This window comes from Arachis hypogaea, chromosome 6 (genome assembly GCF_003086295.3).
Source record: "Arachis hypogaea cultivar Tifrunner chromosome 6, arahy.Tifrunner.gnm2.J5K5, whole genome shotgun sequence".
Taxonomy (NCBI): Eukaryota; Viridiplantae; Streptophyta; class Magnoliopsida; order Fabales; family Fabaceae; genus Arachis; species Arachis hypogaea.
This window is the reverse complement of record NC_092041.1, coordinates 73469067-73484943: the sequence shown is the minus strand read 5'-3', so window position 1 is coordinate 73484943 and position 15877 is coordinate 73469067.

Sequence of the window (15877 nt, the reverse complement as noted above, 5' to 3'; positions counted from 1 at the left end):
TTAAAAACGAATTTGTACCTCCTCCCACCATCCTGGCGTTAAACGCCCACATGGTGCATGTTTTGGGCGTTTAACGCCCAAATGTTGCTTCTCCTGGGCGTTCAACGCCCATCTGGTGCTTCTTTCTGGCGTTTAACGCCCAGAAGATGCTCCTTTCTGGCGTTTAACGCCCAGATGGCTACCCTTACTGGCGTTAAACGCCCAGTGGGTGCTTCTTTTGGGCGTTCAACGCCCAAAGTATTTCTTACTGGCTTTTTTTACGCCAGTGAGCTTCCAATTTTCCTTGTAACTTGTGACTTCAACCAATTGCTATTTCACCTTTTGAAGATACTGTAGCATCTACCTGTAAAACTTCAAATTATAAAAAAAAAACGAATAAAATTAAATTTTGTGATTGGCTGGGTTGCCTCCCAGCAAGCGCTTCTTTAATGTCATTAGCTGGACTATCACTGATCTTCAATTAAGTCTCAGTCTTGAGCATTCTTGCTCGAAATTACCTTCAAGATAGTGTTTAACTCTTTGTCCATTAACAATGAACTTTTTGTTAGAGTCATTATCCTAAAGTTCTATGTATCCATATGGTGATACGCTTGTGATTACATATGGACCTCTCCACCGGGATTTTAATTTCCCGGGGAATAATTTGAGCCTTGAATTAAATAGCAGAACTTTCTGTCCTGGCTCAAAGACTCTGGATGACAATTTCTTATCATGCCATCTTTTTGCTTTCTCCTTGTAAATCTTTGCATTCTCGAAAACATTGAGTCTAAATTCCTCTAGCTCATTTAACTGGAGCAATCGTCTTTCTCCAGCTAACTTGGCATCAAGGTTCAGGAATCTGGTTGCCCAGTAGGCCTTGTGTTCCAGTTCCACTGGCAAGTGACACGCCTTTCCATACACAAGCTGGTATGGAGAGGTCCCTATGGGGGTCTTGAATGCTGTTTTGTATGCCCACAGAGCATCATCCAAGCTTCTTGCCCAATCCCTTCTACGGTTAATTACAGTCCGTTCCAGGATTCTTTTAAGTTCTCTATTTGAGACTTCAGCTTGCCCATTAGTTTGTGGGTGATATGGAGTAGCTACCCTGTGGTTGACTCCATAACGTACCAGAGCAGAGTAAAGCTGTTTATTACAGAAATGAGTGCCCCCATCACTGATTAACACTCTAGGGATACCAAATCTGCTGAAGATATGTTTCTGGAGGAATTTTAACACTGTTTTAGTGTCATTAGTGGGTGTTGCAATAGCCTCCACCCATTTGGATACATAATCCACTGCCACCAGAATATAAGTGTTTGAGTATGATGGTGGGAAAGGTCCCATGAAGTCAATGCCCCATACATCAAACAACTCAATCTCCAAGATTCCTTGTTGAGGCATGGCATAACTGTGAGGTAGGTTGCCTGATCTTTGGCAACTATCACAATTAAGCACAAACGCTCGGGAATCTTTATAGAGAGTAGGCCAGTAGAAGCCACTTTGGAGGACTCTTGTGGCTGTTCGTTCACTTCCAAAATGTCCTCCATACTGTGATCCATGGCAATGCCAAAGGATCTTCTGTGCTTCTTCTTTAGGCACACATCTACGGATTACTCCGTCTGCACATCTCTTGAAGAGATATGGTTCATCCCAAAGATAGTACTTTGCATCTGTGATTAATTTCTTTGATTGCACCCTACTGTACTCTTTGGGTATGAATTTCACTGCCTTGTAGTTTGCAATGTCTGCAAACCATGGCACTTCCTGGATGGCAAATAGTTGCTCATCCGGAAAGGTTTCAGAGATCTCAGTGAGAGGGAGGGACGCCCCTTCCACTGGTTCTATTCGGGACAGGTGATCTGCCACTTGATTCTCTGTCCCTTTTCTGTCTCTTATTTCTATATCAAACTCTTGCAGAAGCAACACCCATCTGATGAGTTTGGGTTTTGAATCCTGCTTTGTGAGTAGATATTTAAGAGCAGCATGATCAGTGTACACAATCACTTTTGATCCCACTAAATAGGATCTGAATTTGTCAATGGCGTAAACCACTGCTAGTAGCTCTTTTTCTGTGGTTGTGTAATTCTTCTGTGCATCATTTAGAACACGGCTGGCATAGTAAATGACGTGCAGAAGCTTGTCATGCCTTTGTCCCAACACTGCACCAATGGCATGGTCACTGGCATCACACATTAATTCAAATGGTAATGTCCAGTCTGGTGCAGAGATGATTGGTGCAGTAACCAATTTAGCTTTCAGAGTCTCAAATGCCTGCAGACACTCTTTATCAAAGATAAATGGCGTGTCAGCAGCTAGCAGGTTGCTCAGAGGTTTGGCGATTTTTGAAAAATCCTTTATGAACCTCCTATAGATTCCTGCATGCCCCAGAAAGCTTCTGATTGCCTTAACATTAGCAGGTGGTGGTAATTTTTCAATTACTTCTACCTTAGCTTGATCTACCTCTATTCCCTTGTTCGAAATTTTGTGCCCAAGGACAATTCCTTCAGTCACCATAAAGTGACATTTTTCCCAATTTAAAACCAGGTTAGTCTCTTGGCATCTTTTCAGAACAAGTGCTAAATGGTTAAGGCAGGAGCTGAATGAGTCTCCAAATACTGAGAAGTCATCCATGAAGACTTCCAGGAATTTTTCCACCATATCAGAGAAAATTGAGAGCATGCACCTCTGAAAGGTTGCAGGTGCATTGCACAGGCCAAATGGCATCCTTCTGTAAGCAAATACTCCAGATAGACATGTGAATGCCGTTTTCTCTTGATCCTGGGGATCTACTGCAATTTGATTATAACCTGAATATCCATCCAGGAAGCAGTAGTATTCATGACCTGCTAGTCTTTCTAGCATCTGGTCTATGAATGGTAAAGGAAAATGATCCTTTCTTGTGGCTGTATTGAGCCTTCTATAATCAATGCACATACGCCACCCTGTAACTGTTCTTGTAGGAACCAGTTCATTTTTTTCATTATGAACCACTGTCATGCCTCCTTTCTTAGGGACAACTTGGACAGGGCTCACCCAGGGGCTGTCAGAAATAGGATAAATAATCCCAGCCTCTAGTAATTTAGTGACCTCTTTCTGCACCACTTCTTTCATAGCTGGATTCAGCCGCCTTTGTGGTTGAACCACTGGCTTGGCGTCATCCTCCAGCAAGATTTTGTGCATGCATCTAGCTGGGCTAATGCCCTTAAGATCACTAATGGACCACCCAAGAGCTGTCTTGTGCGTCCTTAGCACTTGAATTAGTGCTTCCTCTTCCTGTGGCTCTAAGGTAGAGCTTATAATTACAGGAAAGGTATCACCTTCTCCCAGAAATGCATATTTCAGGGATGGTGGTAATGGTTTGAGTTCGGGTTTTGGAGGTTTCTCCTCTTCTTGAGGGATTTTCAGAGGTTCTATTATCTTCTCTGATTCCTCCAAATCAGGCTGAACATCTTTAAAGATGTCCTCTAGCTCTGATTCGAGATTCTCAGCCATATTGACCTCTCTTACCAGAGAGTCAATAATATCAACACTCATGCAGTCATTTGGGGTGTCTGGATGTTGCATGGCTTTGACAACATTCAACTTAAACTCCTCCTCATTGACTCTCAAGGTTACTTCCCCTTTTTGGACATCAATGAGGGTTCGGCCAGTGGCTAGGAAAGGTCTTCCTAGAATGAGAGTTGCACTCTTGTGCTCCTCCATTTCCAGCACCACAAAGTCAGTAGGAAAGGCGAATGGCCCGACCTTGACAATCATGTCTTCAATCACGCCTGATGGGTATTTAATGGAGCCATCAGCAAGTTGAAGACATATCCTGGTTGGTTTGATTTCTTCAGTCAAACCAAGCTTTCTGATAGTAGATGCAGGTATTAGATTGATACTTGCCCCAAGATCACATAAAGCTTGTTTGGTACAAGTACCCTCTAATGTGCATGGTATCATAAAGCTCCCAGGATCTTTAAGCTTCTCAGGTAAGCTTTTCAGAATGACTGCACTGCATTCTTCAGTGAGGTAAACTTTTTCAGTTTCCCTCCAATCCTTCTTATGACTTAAGATTTCTTTCATGAACTTAGCATAAGAGGGTATTTGCTCAAGTGCTTCTGCAAACGGAATCTTTATTTCAAGAGTCCTGAGATAGTCTGCAAAGCGAGCAAATTGCTTATCCTGTTCCGCTTGGCGGAGTTTTTGAGGATAAGGCATTTTGGTTTTGTATTCCTCAACCTTAGTTGCTGCAGGTTTATTACCTACAGAAGTGTGTTGGGAAGCCTTTTTAGAAGGGTTGTTATCAGTACTTGTATGTGACTGATCACCCACTGGCATTTGAATGCTAGGGGTGGAAGCTGGAGTGGCGTTAGACGCCACTTCCTTATTTGTTACTGGCGTTTGAACGCCAGAACCATGTTCCCTTTGGGCGTTCAATGCCGGATACATGCTTGTTTCTGGCGTTGAACGCCAGGAATGAGCATGGTCTGGGAGTTCAGCGCCAGCATCATTCCTCTCTGGGCTCTGATTGTCTTCAGAGGGATTTTGAGTAGACATCTGTTCATTTCTTGGCTTCCTGCTGCTTTGAAGTGAGGTATTTAATGGTTTCCCACTTCTTAATTGAACTGCTTGGCATTCTTCTGCTATTTGTTTTGACAGTTGCTTTTCTGTCTGCTTTAATTGCACTTCCATATTCCTGTTTGCCATTCTTGTTTCCTGTAATATTTCCTTGAATTCGGCTAGCTGCTGAGTTAAAAAGTCTAATTGCTGATTAATTTCATTAGCCTGATCCACCGGACTGAGTTCAGCAGTTACTGTTTTAGCTTCTTCTTTCATGGAAGATTCACTGCTTAGATACAGATGCTGATTTCTAGCAACTGTATCAATAAGCTCTTGAGCTTCTTCAATTGTTTTTCTCATATGTATAGATCCACCAGCTGAGTGGTCTAGAAAAATCTGAGCTTTTTCTGTAAGCCCATAGTAGAAGATGTCTAATTGCACCCACTCTGAAAACATTTCAGAGGGGCATTTTCTTAGCATCTCTCTGTATCTCTCCCAGGCATCATAAAGGGATTCATTATCTCCTTGTTTGAAGCCTTGGATGCTTAGCCTTAGCTGTGTCATCCGTTTTGGAGGGAAATAGTGATTCAGGAATTTTTCTGACAGCTGTTTCCATGTTTTTATGCTGTTCTTAGGCTGGTTATTTAACCACCTCTTAGCTTGATCTTTTACAGCAAATGGAAACAGTAATAATCTGTAGACATCCTGATCTACTTCCTTATCATATACTGTATCAGCAATTTGCAGAAATTATGCCAGAAACTCTGTAGGTTCTTCATGTGGAAGACCAGAATACTGGCAGTTTTGCTGCACCATGATAATGAGCTGAGGATTCAGCTCAAAGCTACCAACTCCAATGGAGGGTATACAGATACTACTCCCATATGAAGCAGTAGTGGGGTTAGCATATGACCCCAGAGTCCTCTTGGACTGTTCATTCCTACTTGCTTCCATATTGGATTACAAGAGATAATTTATATGTTGATTTTATTTATTTTATAAAAGTGGAATAAATAAAAACAAAAAATATGTAAAAAGAATTTAGAAATATTTTTTTTTTGAAAATTTTTTCGAAAAAATTTGAAATTGAAATCTGAAATTTATATAAAAATTTCGAAAATGTAGTTTTAAAATTGGTTAGAAAAGATATTTTTTTTGAATTTTAGGATGAAAGAGAAAAACACACAAAAGGCACAAGACTTAAAATTTTTAGATCTAATGCTCCTTATTTTCGAAAATTTTTGGAGGGAAAACACCAAGGAACACCAAACTTAAAAATTTTGAGATCAAGACACAAGAAAAACTCAAGAACACTTTGAAGATTCACAAGAACACCAAGAACAAAAGAAAGAATACCAAACTTAGAATTTTTAGAAAACTTTAATAAAATTTTCGAAAATTATAAAGAGATTAACAAGAAAACACCAAACTTAAAATTTGGCACAAGATTCAATCCAAGAAAAATTATTTTTGAAAAAGGTTCCAAAGGGTATAACCAATTATCAAGAACAACTTGAAGATCAAGGAAGAACCCAGAACACTAATACGAAAATTTTAAGAAAAATATAAAATATGTAATTAACACCAAACTTAGAATAAGACACTAAATTCACGAAAAATCAACAATTAATTAAGAGAAATAATATTTTTGAAAAGAAATTATCCTATCAAAATTTAATGACTCTGTAACAACAAAAATAAATTATTCCTAATCTAAGAAATAAAATATGCCTTCAATTGTTCAAACTCGATAATCCCCGGCAACGGCGCCAAAAACTTGGTGCACGAATTTGTGATTCGCACAACTGACCAGCAAGTGCACTGGGTCGTCCAAGTAATACCTTACGCGAGTAAGGGTCGATCCCACGGAGATTATTGGTTTGAAGCAATCGATATTTATTTTATTAATCTTAGTCAGGAGGCCAATGAAGTTATTTGGATTTAATTGTAAGAAGTCAAAGTATTTAAAATTGTAAGAAGAAAAAGGGAATAATTGCGTTACTTGTTGTGCAGTAATAAGGAATATGTTGGAGTTTTGGAGATGCTTTGTCCTCTGAATTTCTGCAATGTAATATTTAACTCAATTGTTTGTAAAGCACGTCTACGGCAAGCTGCATGTAGGGTGTCACCATTGTCAGTGGCTACTTCCCATCCTCTCAGTGAAAACGTTCCTATGCTCTGTCACAGCACGGCTAATCATCTGTCGGTTCTCAATCAGGTTGGAATAGAATCCATTGATTCTTTTGCGTCTGTCACTAACGCCCATCCTTCAGGAGTTTGAAGCTCGTCACAGTCATTCAATCCCAGAATCCTACTCGGAATACCACAGACAAGGTTTAGACTTTCCGGATTCTCATGAATGCCGCCATCAATCCGGCTTATACCACGAAGATTCTGATTAAGGAATCTAAGAGAAGTTCATTCAGTCTGATGTAGAACGAAGGTGTTTGTCAGACACACGTTCATAGATTGAGAGAGATGATGAGTGTCACGGATCATCACCTCTTTCACAATTAAGCGCGAATAAACATCTTAGATCGGACCACACACCCGTTTGAGTGAAATAGAAACAATTGCATTAATTCATCGAGACGCTGCAGAGCTCCTCACCCCCAACAATGGAGTTTAGAGACTCATGCCGTCAAAGTGTATAAAATTCAGATCTGAAAAATGTCATGAGGTACAAGATAAGTCTCTGAAAGTTGTTTAAATAGTAAACTAGTAACCTAGGTTTACAGAAAATGAGTAAACTAAGATAATTGGTGCAAAAATCCAATTCTGGGGCCCACTTGGTGTGTGCTGGGGCTGAGACTAAAGCTATCCACGAGTAGAGGCCTTTCTTGGCGTTAAACTCCAGGTTATGACGTGTTTTGGGCGTTCAACTCCGGATCATGACGTTTTTCTGGCGTTTAACTCCAGACAGCAGCATGAACTTGGTGTTAAACGCCAGGTTTCGTCGTCTATCTTAGCGTAAAGTATGGACTATTATATATTGCTGGAAAGCCCTGGATGTCTACTTTCCAACGCCGTTAGGAGCGCGCCAATTGGACTCCTCTAGCTCCAGAAAATCCATTCCGAGTGCAGGGAGGTCAGGATCCAACAGCATCAGCAGTCCTTTTTCAGCCTAAGTCAGATTTTTGCTCAACTCCCTCAATTTCAGCCAGAAAATACCTGAAATCACAGAAAAATACACACACTCATAGTAAAGTCAAGAAATATGATTTTTGCCTAAAAACTAATATTATTCTACTAAAAACTAACTGAAACATGCTAAAATCTACATGAAATTACTCCCAAAAAGCGTATAAAATATCCGCTCATCAGCGTGCTTGACGCATACACGTCGTTTTTCAAAAACGCACCATCCATACGTGCGCGTCGATGTATTGTACCAAATGCCCAGCCATTTTTCCGAGAGTTGTGCGAGAACTATGCCATTTTGGTGCGTGGGGCACAAACGCACCCCCACGTACGCGTGACTGACGCGTACGCATCACTTGACTATTTTTCCATCCACAAGTGCGCGTGTGTGACGCATACGCGTCGATGAACCTTGTGGCTTTCCTGCGCGTCGCGGCGACGCGCACATGTGACCAGATTTTCATTCCGAAGTTGATTTTTGAGTTTTCAAAGCCAAATTTCATACTTCTAAGCCTCCAAATTTTTAAAAGCTATAGAATTCACAGATTCAACCCCCAATTTTTCGACGGACATAACTTTCTCATTTTAAATCGTTTTTCACCCGTTCTTCAAACGGCATGGACATACTGGATCCAATTTCACTTTTAAACAAGTTTGGCACAAAACAGAAATCCACAATCCAAGTTATGTCCCATCAAAGTATGCCCAAAAACCATGTTTTCACTCAAAACCGCAAAGTGCCATTTTCAAAACAAGTCATTTCCAACTCTTTTCAAAATCACCCAAAACATGTCAATTTCATCCCTTCCCTTTGAAATAAATCAAAGTATTTTAAAATCGACATTAAGCCTCCTCAACTCATACACTAACACATTACCACAATTCACAAAACCGCCATATAACCATTTTTACCCATTTCAAACAAATGGATATATTACAAACACATTAACATGTCATACATCCTTCCTCATCCCAATTTCCAACAATACTATTTCCAATCAATCATCATTATACATAATCAATATCATACTCACTATCACATGGTTTCACCCACAAATCAACCTTAATCATTTCTCAAGCATATATCACAACATACATATCTCTCATGCATCATCATACCATCAAGGCATCAATAATCATGATCACATATATGACCACATAACATACCTCAACCAAAACCAAACATACCTCATCTATACAACTTCACCCAAAATTACCAAATTCCACACTTCAACTCCTCAAACCTTATTATTCAATAACCAACCCAATCATTCATATATTCATTATCTGAAATTCATTCAATCACTTGTGTCATCATACAATGCACACATCAACTTACCTACCTTACCTCTTTCCGGTCTCCGGCCCAAGATTCACGGCCTCTGGCCCAAGTTCACAATTTAAATGCATAAACCACAAATCAACACGCATTACTCAATACATCAAATTCTCAATACACCAAGCATACAAGGCCACACAATTTTCAACTCAATCATTAATTCACATTACATACCAACTATGCATATTAGCACCAACCATTTACATAATCCAAACTTAATCCTAGGAGCATCTAGCCTAGGAATTCTCATCACACTACACAGTACTTAAATGAAACTTAAACCGTACCTCTTGTAGCCAAACCAATTGAGCCTCTTCTATGGAAGTCTCCACCAACCCTAAGCTCCAAGCCTCACCAAAGCTCCACAAGCAACACCAACCTCCCAATTGTGCATCAAAATCACCAAATACACTAACATAACCAATTTCACATACATACATCAAGCTAAGGCTCATAAAAATGACAAATCACAAGGGTTTGAGCACTTCTTACCTCAGCCCATATGAAGTAGGGATAGAATCCACTTAGAATCCATGTTGGAGTATCCCTAAACACCCAAAATCACAAGATTTCAATACTAACTACCAAAAAACGTATAACAGTGGGGAATTTCGAAACCTGGGCAGAGATGAATGGAATTCTCTCCACAAAACTTAGATAGTATTGTAGAGGATGGGAAAAGCGACGTGTGGCCGTAAACGGCTCGTCAATCGGAGCCCCGTAGCTCAAGTTATGGTTGTTTGAAGATCAAAGAGAGTTAGGTTTTCTCTCTTCTCTTCTCTCTTCTCAATTCAGCGCCCCAACCCTTCCTTTTAGGGTAAAATGAGCTGAAATGCTCATAACTAATGTTTATATATTTTGGGTCTTGGGCCCACTTAGGCCCGGTTCACTTATTTTTGTCCGTTGGCCCAATTTTGGACCAAAACCTTTAAGATTAGCACTCTAAATCACACTTCAAATATTTCTACCTCCCCTAATTATAATTCCTCATTTCTTAATCTTATTTACTCATAATCAATTTTCTCAACTGCAGTACCAGACAGGTCTCAGTCGGTACTGCCGGTCAAAATTCCACTACGCGCTTTTACACAGAAAACTATGTTTTCCGACTCGGAAAAATTCACTGAATCCAAGTATCATATTTAAATCATCAAATTCCAATTGCCAAATCTTCAAACCATATTCGCTCCTATTTAACTTATTATTTAATTAATTTTGGTTAGACCGGGTATTACATTTTACCCCCTAACAGAAACTTTTGCCCTCGAAAATTCCATCAATCACTGTGATCAATCAAAGATCATCACCACACCTTAATCATACTCTATCACTATCCTTTCTCTCTGCCAAGCCAATTCCTCTAATCATAGTTCAATGCCAAGCATAACCTCCAAACTTACTTTCTGATTCTGAATCCCTCGAATTTCTATATGACTTGCTGTTGTAAAGTCTCTCACTTATAAATCAAAAACCCCTTTCATTTCTAGAAATCAAATGAGTTTGGAATAACAAGATAACAAAATCATAAGAATCTGGCTTCCTTTAATAATCTATAAAAGCATTTGAAACACATCCCTTTTGTTAAAGTTATTCAAATCAGAGGTCATTCTCGAAACTATAACCAACACTCTTTCAAATTCTCGAGAAATTTTGATAGCACCTCTCCTAAAAACTGGAGTTTACCACCCGTCACGGGTTCCCTCAAACCAATCTCAGTACCACATCAGCATTTCAATTTAATGGTTTTCACATTCGTTTCTCAAAACCAATCATTATAAATCTCAATCTAAACCCAAGGTCACTATGATCAAACATCATAGTACTCATCTCTCAAACACGACAACTTGCACTCTTTCGTCATCTAAATCCAATTACGCATCAATGATAATTTTCTCATCCGCTTTAGAACCATCAAAGCTCACAGCCGCAATCAATTCTAACTATTTGGGGATCATTACTTGCAGTAACCCGCTTAACCGTTCTAGTATGCAAACTTAAGATATTATAGTAAACCTTTACAGCTCCTATTCGTAGCTATCCAGTGTTACTGCTTCCGCAAGTTTTTGCTGCTTTACTCTGATCTCTCGTCTAGTACTAGCTCTATCACTTACTTCCTCAAGTACTCAACCACAACTTAGCATGACTGGCATTTCAAATCAACATCTCCAAATCCATCATTTAGGACCATTCCTTATCTATTTAAATCAAAGGAACTAAAAGTCACGGGTTCAATCCGTTTCACCAAAAATCCAGAAATCAACCAACTACATAACAAACACAACACATCATTCTCAACAGAAAATTATTTACATCACAAGCATTTATCCATTTGTATTAAGGCAAATCCTTACTCGGACCATCCGGTTTGCTTCTCAGTCTAATATTAAGCTCGACATTCCCAGTTTTACTGTACATGCGGTATTATAAAATCACGCACTATCCTTTAAGCTTGATCATTGCAATTACCTCAATCTTAGTGTCGCAATCGGCCCGCATCCTGACGCTCTCCTTGTTGGCAATTTCTTGATACATGTCCTGGTAACCCGCACTTGTAACATACACCTAACCCCAATCGGCACGGCCTATTTGGGTGATGACTTCCACATCTCTGACAGCTCGAAACATTAGAAGCAGCCGCTGCCCGTTTTCCCTTACCATTTCTTTGGGACTCCTCACTCGTCGCAAAGTTATTCCGTCCTTGGGAAAAGTGTTGTATGTATTCGCTCCTCTTAAACTCTCGATCCCTTGGTGCGAATCCTTGGTTGTGCTCTCTATGACTTCCTTTCTCTACAACCCTCATTTTCACACACTCTTCAGCAATTCTGCTCTTATTCACTAACTTTAAAAAAGTTCGGATCTCCATTGGTCCCACTGAACTTAAGATGTCGCTCCGGAGCCCTCCTTCATACTTAATGCATTTTCATTCGTCGAAGTCTCCCGGAGCTCCCTGACACATGCGGGAAAACCTGAATAGCTCCTCAAATTTGTCTGTATACTCAGATACGGACATAGCACCTTGCTTCAGCTGCAGTAACTCTAATTCCTTGGCTGTTCTGGCAGAATTCGGAAAGTACTTCTTATAGAATTCCACCTGGAAGGCATCCCAAGTGATAGGATCATTCCCCTGTTGCAGGAGACGTCGAGCCCCTTGCCACCAATGCGATGCTTTCTCCGTGAGCAGATAGGTAGCAAATTCAACACGCTGCTCTTCAGGCACCAACTGCGCTTGTAGTGCTCACTCTATGGCCTGAAACCAAGTATCAGCTTCAGTTGGATTGGTGGTTCCCTTGAACTTAGGTGGATTAACCTTTAAGAAAGTTGCCAGTGTCATCGGGCCCTGAGCTTCCCTTCCACCATTGCTATTATTGTTTATCTGTTGCCCAAGAGCCTCCGCAGTGGCTTGCATAGCAGCAGCCATATTCTCCAACGCTGCCATAAGGTTTACCGGGTTATTCGGGTTGACTTCCAGTTCCTGCGTGCTAGTACGATCTCTCTCACGTCCCCGACCGGGTCCACGAGGCGCCATCTGGTTCCTATATACATTAAATAATCGATATCAAGTTGATAGTCTCAATATCGGAAGTATAGTGCTTCAAAGTACCAAAGGTACACTCATGGACTTAATGCTAGATGTATCGGTTAGATACCCTAACTAGCACAGGCACAGACTCAGAGTATGCATTGAAGCATAAGCAGTTCTATCCCTCAGGCTCACAAGGACGAACTGCTCTGATACCATAATGTAACACCCTAATATTCAAATCTTTATGCTCAAGTCATAAGTCAATGATATTACGGTGGTACGACTCTCAGGTGGATTTTTAATATATAAATATAGGTAAATTCGAAAGGAGTGTTAATCGAGAAGCCTGAAAAGAGTAGAAATAAAATCGTGAAGATATATCACTCACGTTTCGGCAACAAAAAGATAAAACGTGAAGCCGAAAGCAATATACGGACAAGGCATAAAGGAGATTAAGAGATAGATAACAAATAGATATATATAACATAAGTAAATAGCCACTAGTCGCGACCTGCGAAGTTTAGGCCGGCTAGGGTACAGTATGAAAGTAGTTGACAACAATATATCCTAATCTCTCCCAAAGGAAACATGAGAGCCTCTATAGGCAAGTTCAAAAGAGTTCAATGCATAATATAATCTTTTCAAAACAAAGGTGGAGAGATTCTAAGCAAAACACAAAGTAGAGAAAATAAAGATCTTCGTCGTCTCTCAGACGAACCACAGCTCACTTCTGAGCACCTGGACCTGTATCTGAAAAACAAGAGATATATACGGAATGAGAACCCCGGGCCCATGGGTTCCCAGTATGGTAAAAGTGCCAAATAAATACAATGCACTGCAATAAAAACTCACTAAGCATCTTAAACTTCTTCAACAATTATCCATCCTAGGTTCTCGCTAATCCATGAATAGGCAACTGTCATAAAGGAGTGCTAAAACTAATTCATGTTTCACATGTTTCCCAACTCGCTGACTCTTCCACGAATCAGACTCAGAATCATAAACAAAACCATCACCAGTTATTCTACCTCAGCAATTCTGTATCAATACATCATACCCTCGCCTGGAGCTAGCGAAACCACATCACTGCGTCTACCCAGGGAGCTCAAATTATCTCATCAAGAACAGCCCTCAACATCCACCGACACCAGCATGAGGGGCCTCTCAGTTGTACAAGCACAAGCAATACAGGCAAGTAATACACAAATAAGGTACAAGTAGAACAAGTAGCACATAATCAGTTAACATAGCATATATGATGTAGAAATCCAAAACAAATAGGCAAACCCAAACAATTTAAACATATGCAAATGATGTATGCCTGCCCTATAGCTGATGATATCATCTGTCGGTTATATAGCCAACCCGACATGTCTTGGTAGCTAACCATTGGACAGAAACACCCTTTGCGGAGCAAGTAGGCTTGAGCTACAACCCCCTTGCTACTACCCGCTCAACCCAGAGCCAGTGGAATAACCACTACTGCGGCTACTACCCAGGCGGGTGTTCAAAAGCTCAACCTGGAGCGAGTGGATTCACCACTACTGCCGCTACTACCCAGGCGTCACAATCTCTGACCTGGAGCAAGTGGGACGAACCACAACCCTTGCTACTGCCTAGGATATCAGAATATACATTCGTTCAATTTAAAAGCAATCCTCATTGTTATCAAATCTCAAACATTAACCTGGAGTAAGCGGGACGAACCACCACCCCTTACTACTACCCAGGTATCACAAATACGTTCATTCAAAACTCCATAATTAAACTCATTTATCATAAACATTCTGATACTCGGAGCAAGTGGACAACGCCACTGCCTACTACCCGGGGTCACAGATCACATTTCAACATTTTCCATTATTATCCATTTAACACATTCATTCATTAATAATATATGCATTTATACTCAGCCATAATCAATAATGGCTTTGCCGTAACCCGGCAATAACTCACCCATCCGGCTCATGGTTCAATCAAGAACCAGCGATTTATCAATAAATATAGCCCTTCGGCTCATGGCATACATGGTATTTCCACCGTCATCCTCCATATCTCATATAATCATCTTTGATCATCATTGATCACAACTTTTCCCCTTACTTCATTCGCAAGTTACCACATTCCCTAGCTCCTTCCTCATTGCTAGGCATATCATAAAGATTTAATACATAAGGGGTGAGATCGGAGGCTTAGAAGTACGAGATTTGGCTTTTAAAACTCAAAAATCAACTTTGGCATGAAAACAGGGCCACGCGCACGCGTACTTCACGCGCACGCGTGGATGACCACAAAGCTCATCGACGCGTATGCGTCATACACATGGACGCATAGATTGAAACACAGCCAGACGACGCGTACGCGTCAGCCACGCGTACGCGTGGGTGCATTTGTGCCCCAGGCACAAAACTGGCACAACTCTGGCACAACTCTCGGGAAAATGGCTGGGCATTGGGTGCAGCGCATCGACGCACACGCGCACACCACGCGCACGTGTGGATGGTGCCTTCTTGAAGAACGACGCGTACGCGCCAAGTGCGCCTACGCGTGGAGGGTCATTTTGCTAAAAATTTTCTAAGTTAAAAGCTGCAGAATTCACAGATTCAACCCCCAATCTTTCGACGGACATAACTTTCTCATTTTAAATCCTTTTTCACCCGTTCTTCGAACGGCATGGACATCCTGGATCCAATTTCACTTTTAAACAAGTTTGGCACAAAACAGAAATCCGCAGTCCAAGTTATGTCCCATCAAAGTATGCCCAAAAACCATGTTTTCACTCAAAACCGCAAAGTGCCATTTTCAAAACAAGTCATTTCCAACTCTTTTCAAAATCAACCAAAACATGCCAATTTCATCCATTTCCTTTGAAATCAATCAAAGTATTTCAAAATTGACATTAAGCCTCCTCAACTCATACACTAACACATTACAACAATTTACAAAACCGCCATATAACCATTTTTACCCATTTCAAACAAATGGATAAATTACAAACACATTAACATGTCATACATCCTTCCTCATCCCAATTTCCAACAATACTATTTCCAATCAATCATCATTATACATAATCAATATCATACTCACTATCACATGGTTTCACCCACAAATCAACCTTAATTATTTCTCAAGTATATATCACAACATACATATCTCTCATGCATCATCATACCATCAATGCATCAATAATCATGATCACATATATGACCACATACATACCTCAACCAAAACCAAACATACCTAATCTATACAACTTCACCCAAAATTAGCAAATTCCACACTTCAATTCCTCAAACCTTATTATTCAATAACCAACCCAATCATTCATATATTCATTATCTGAAATTCAT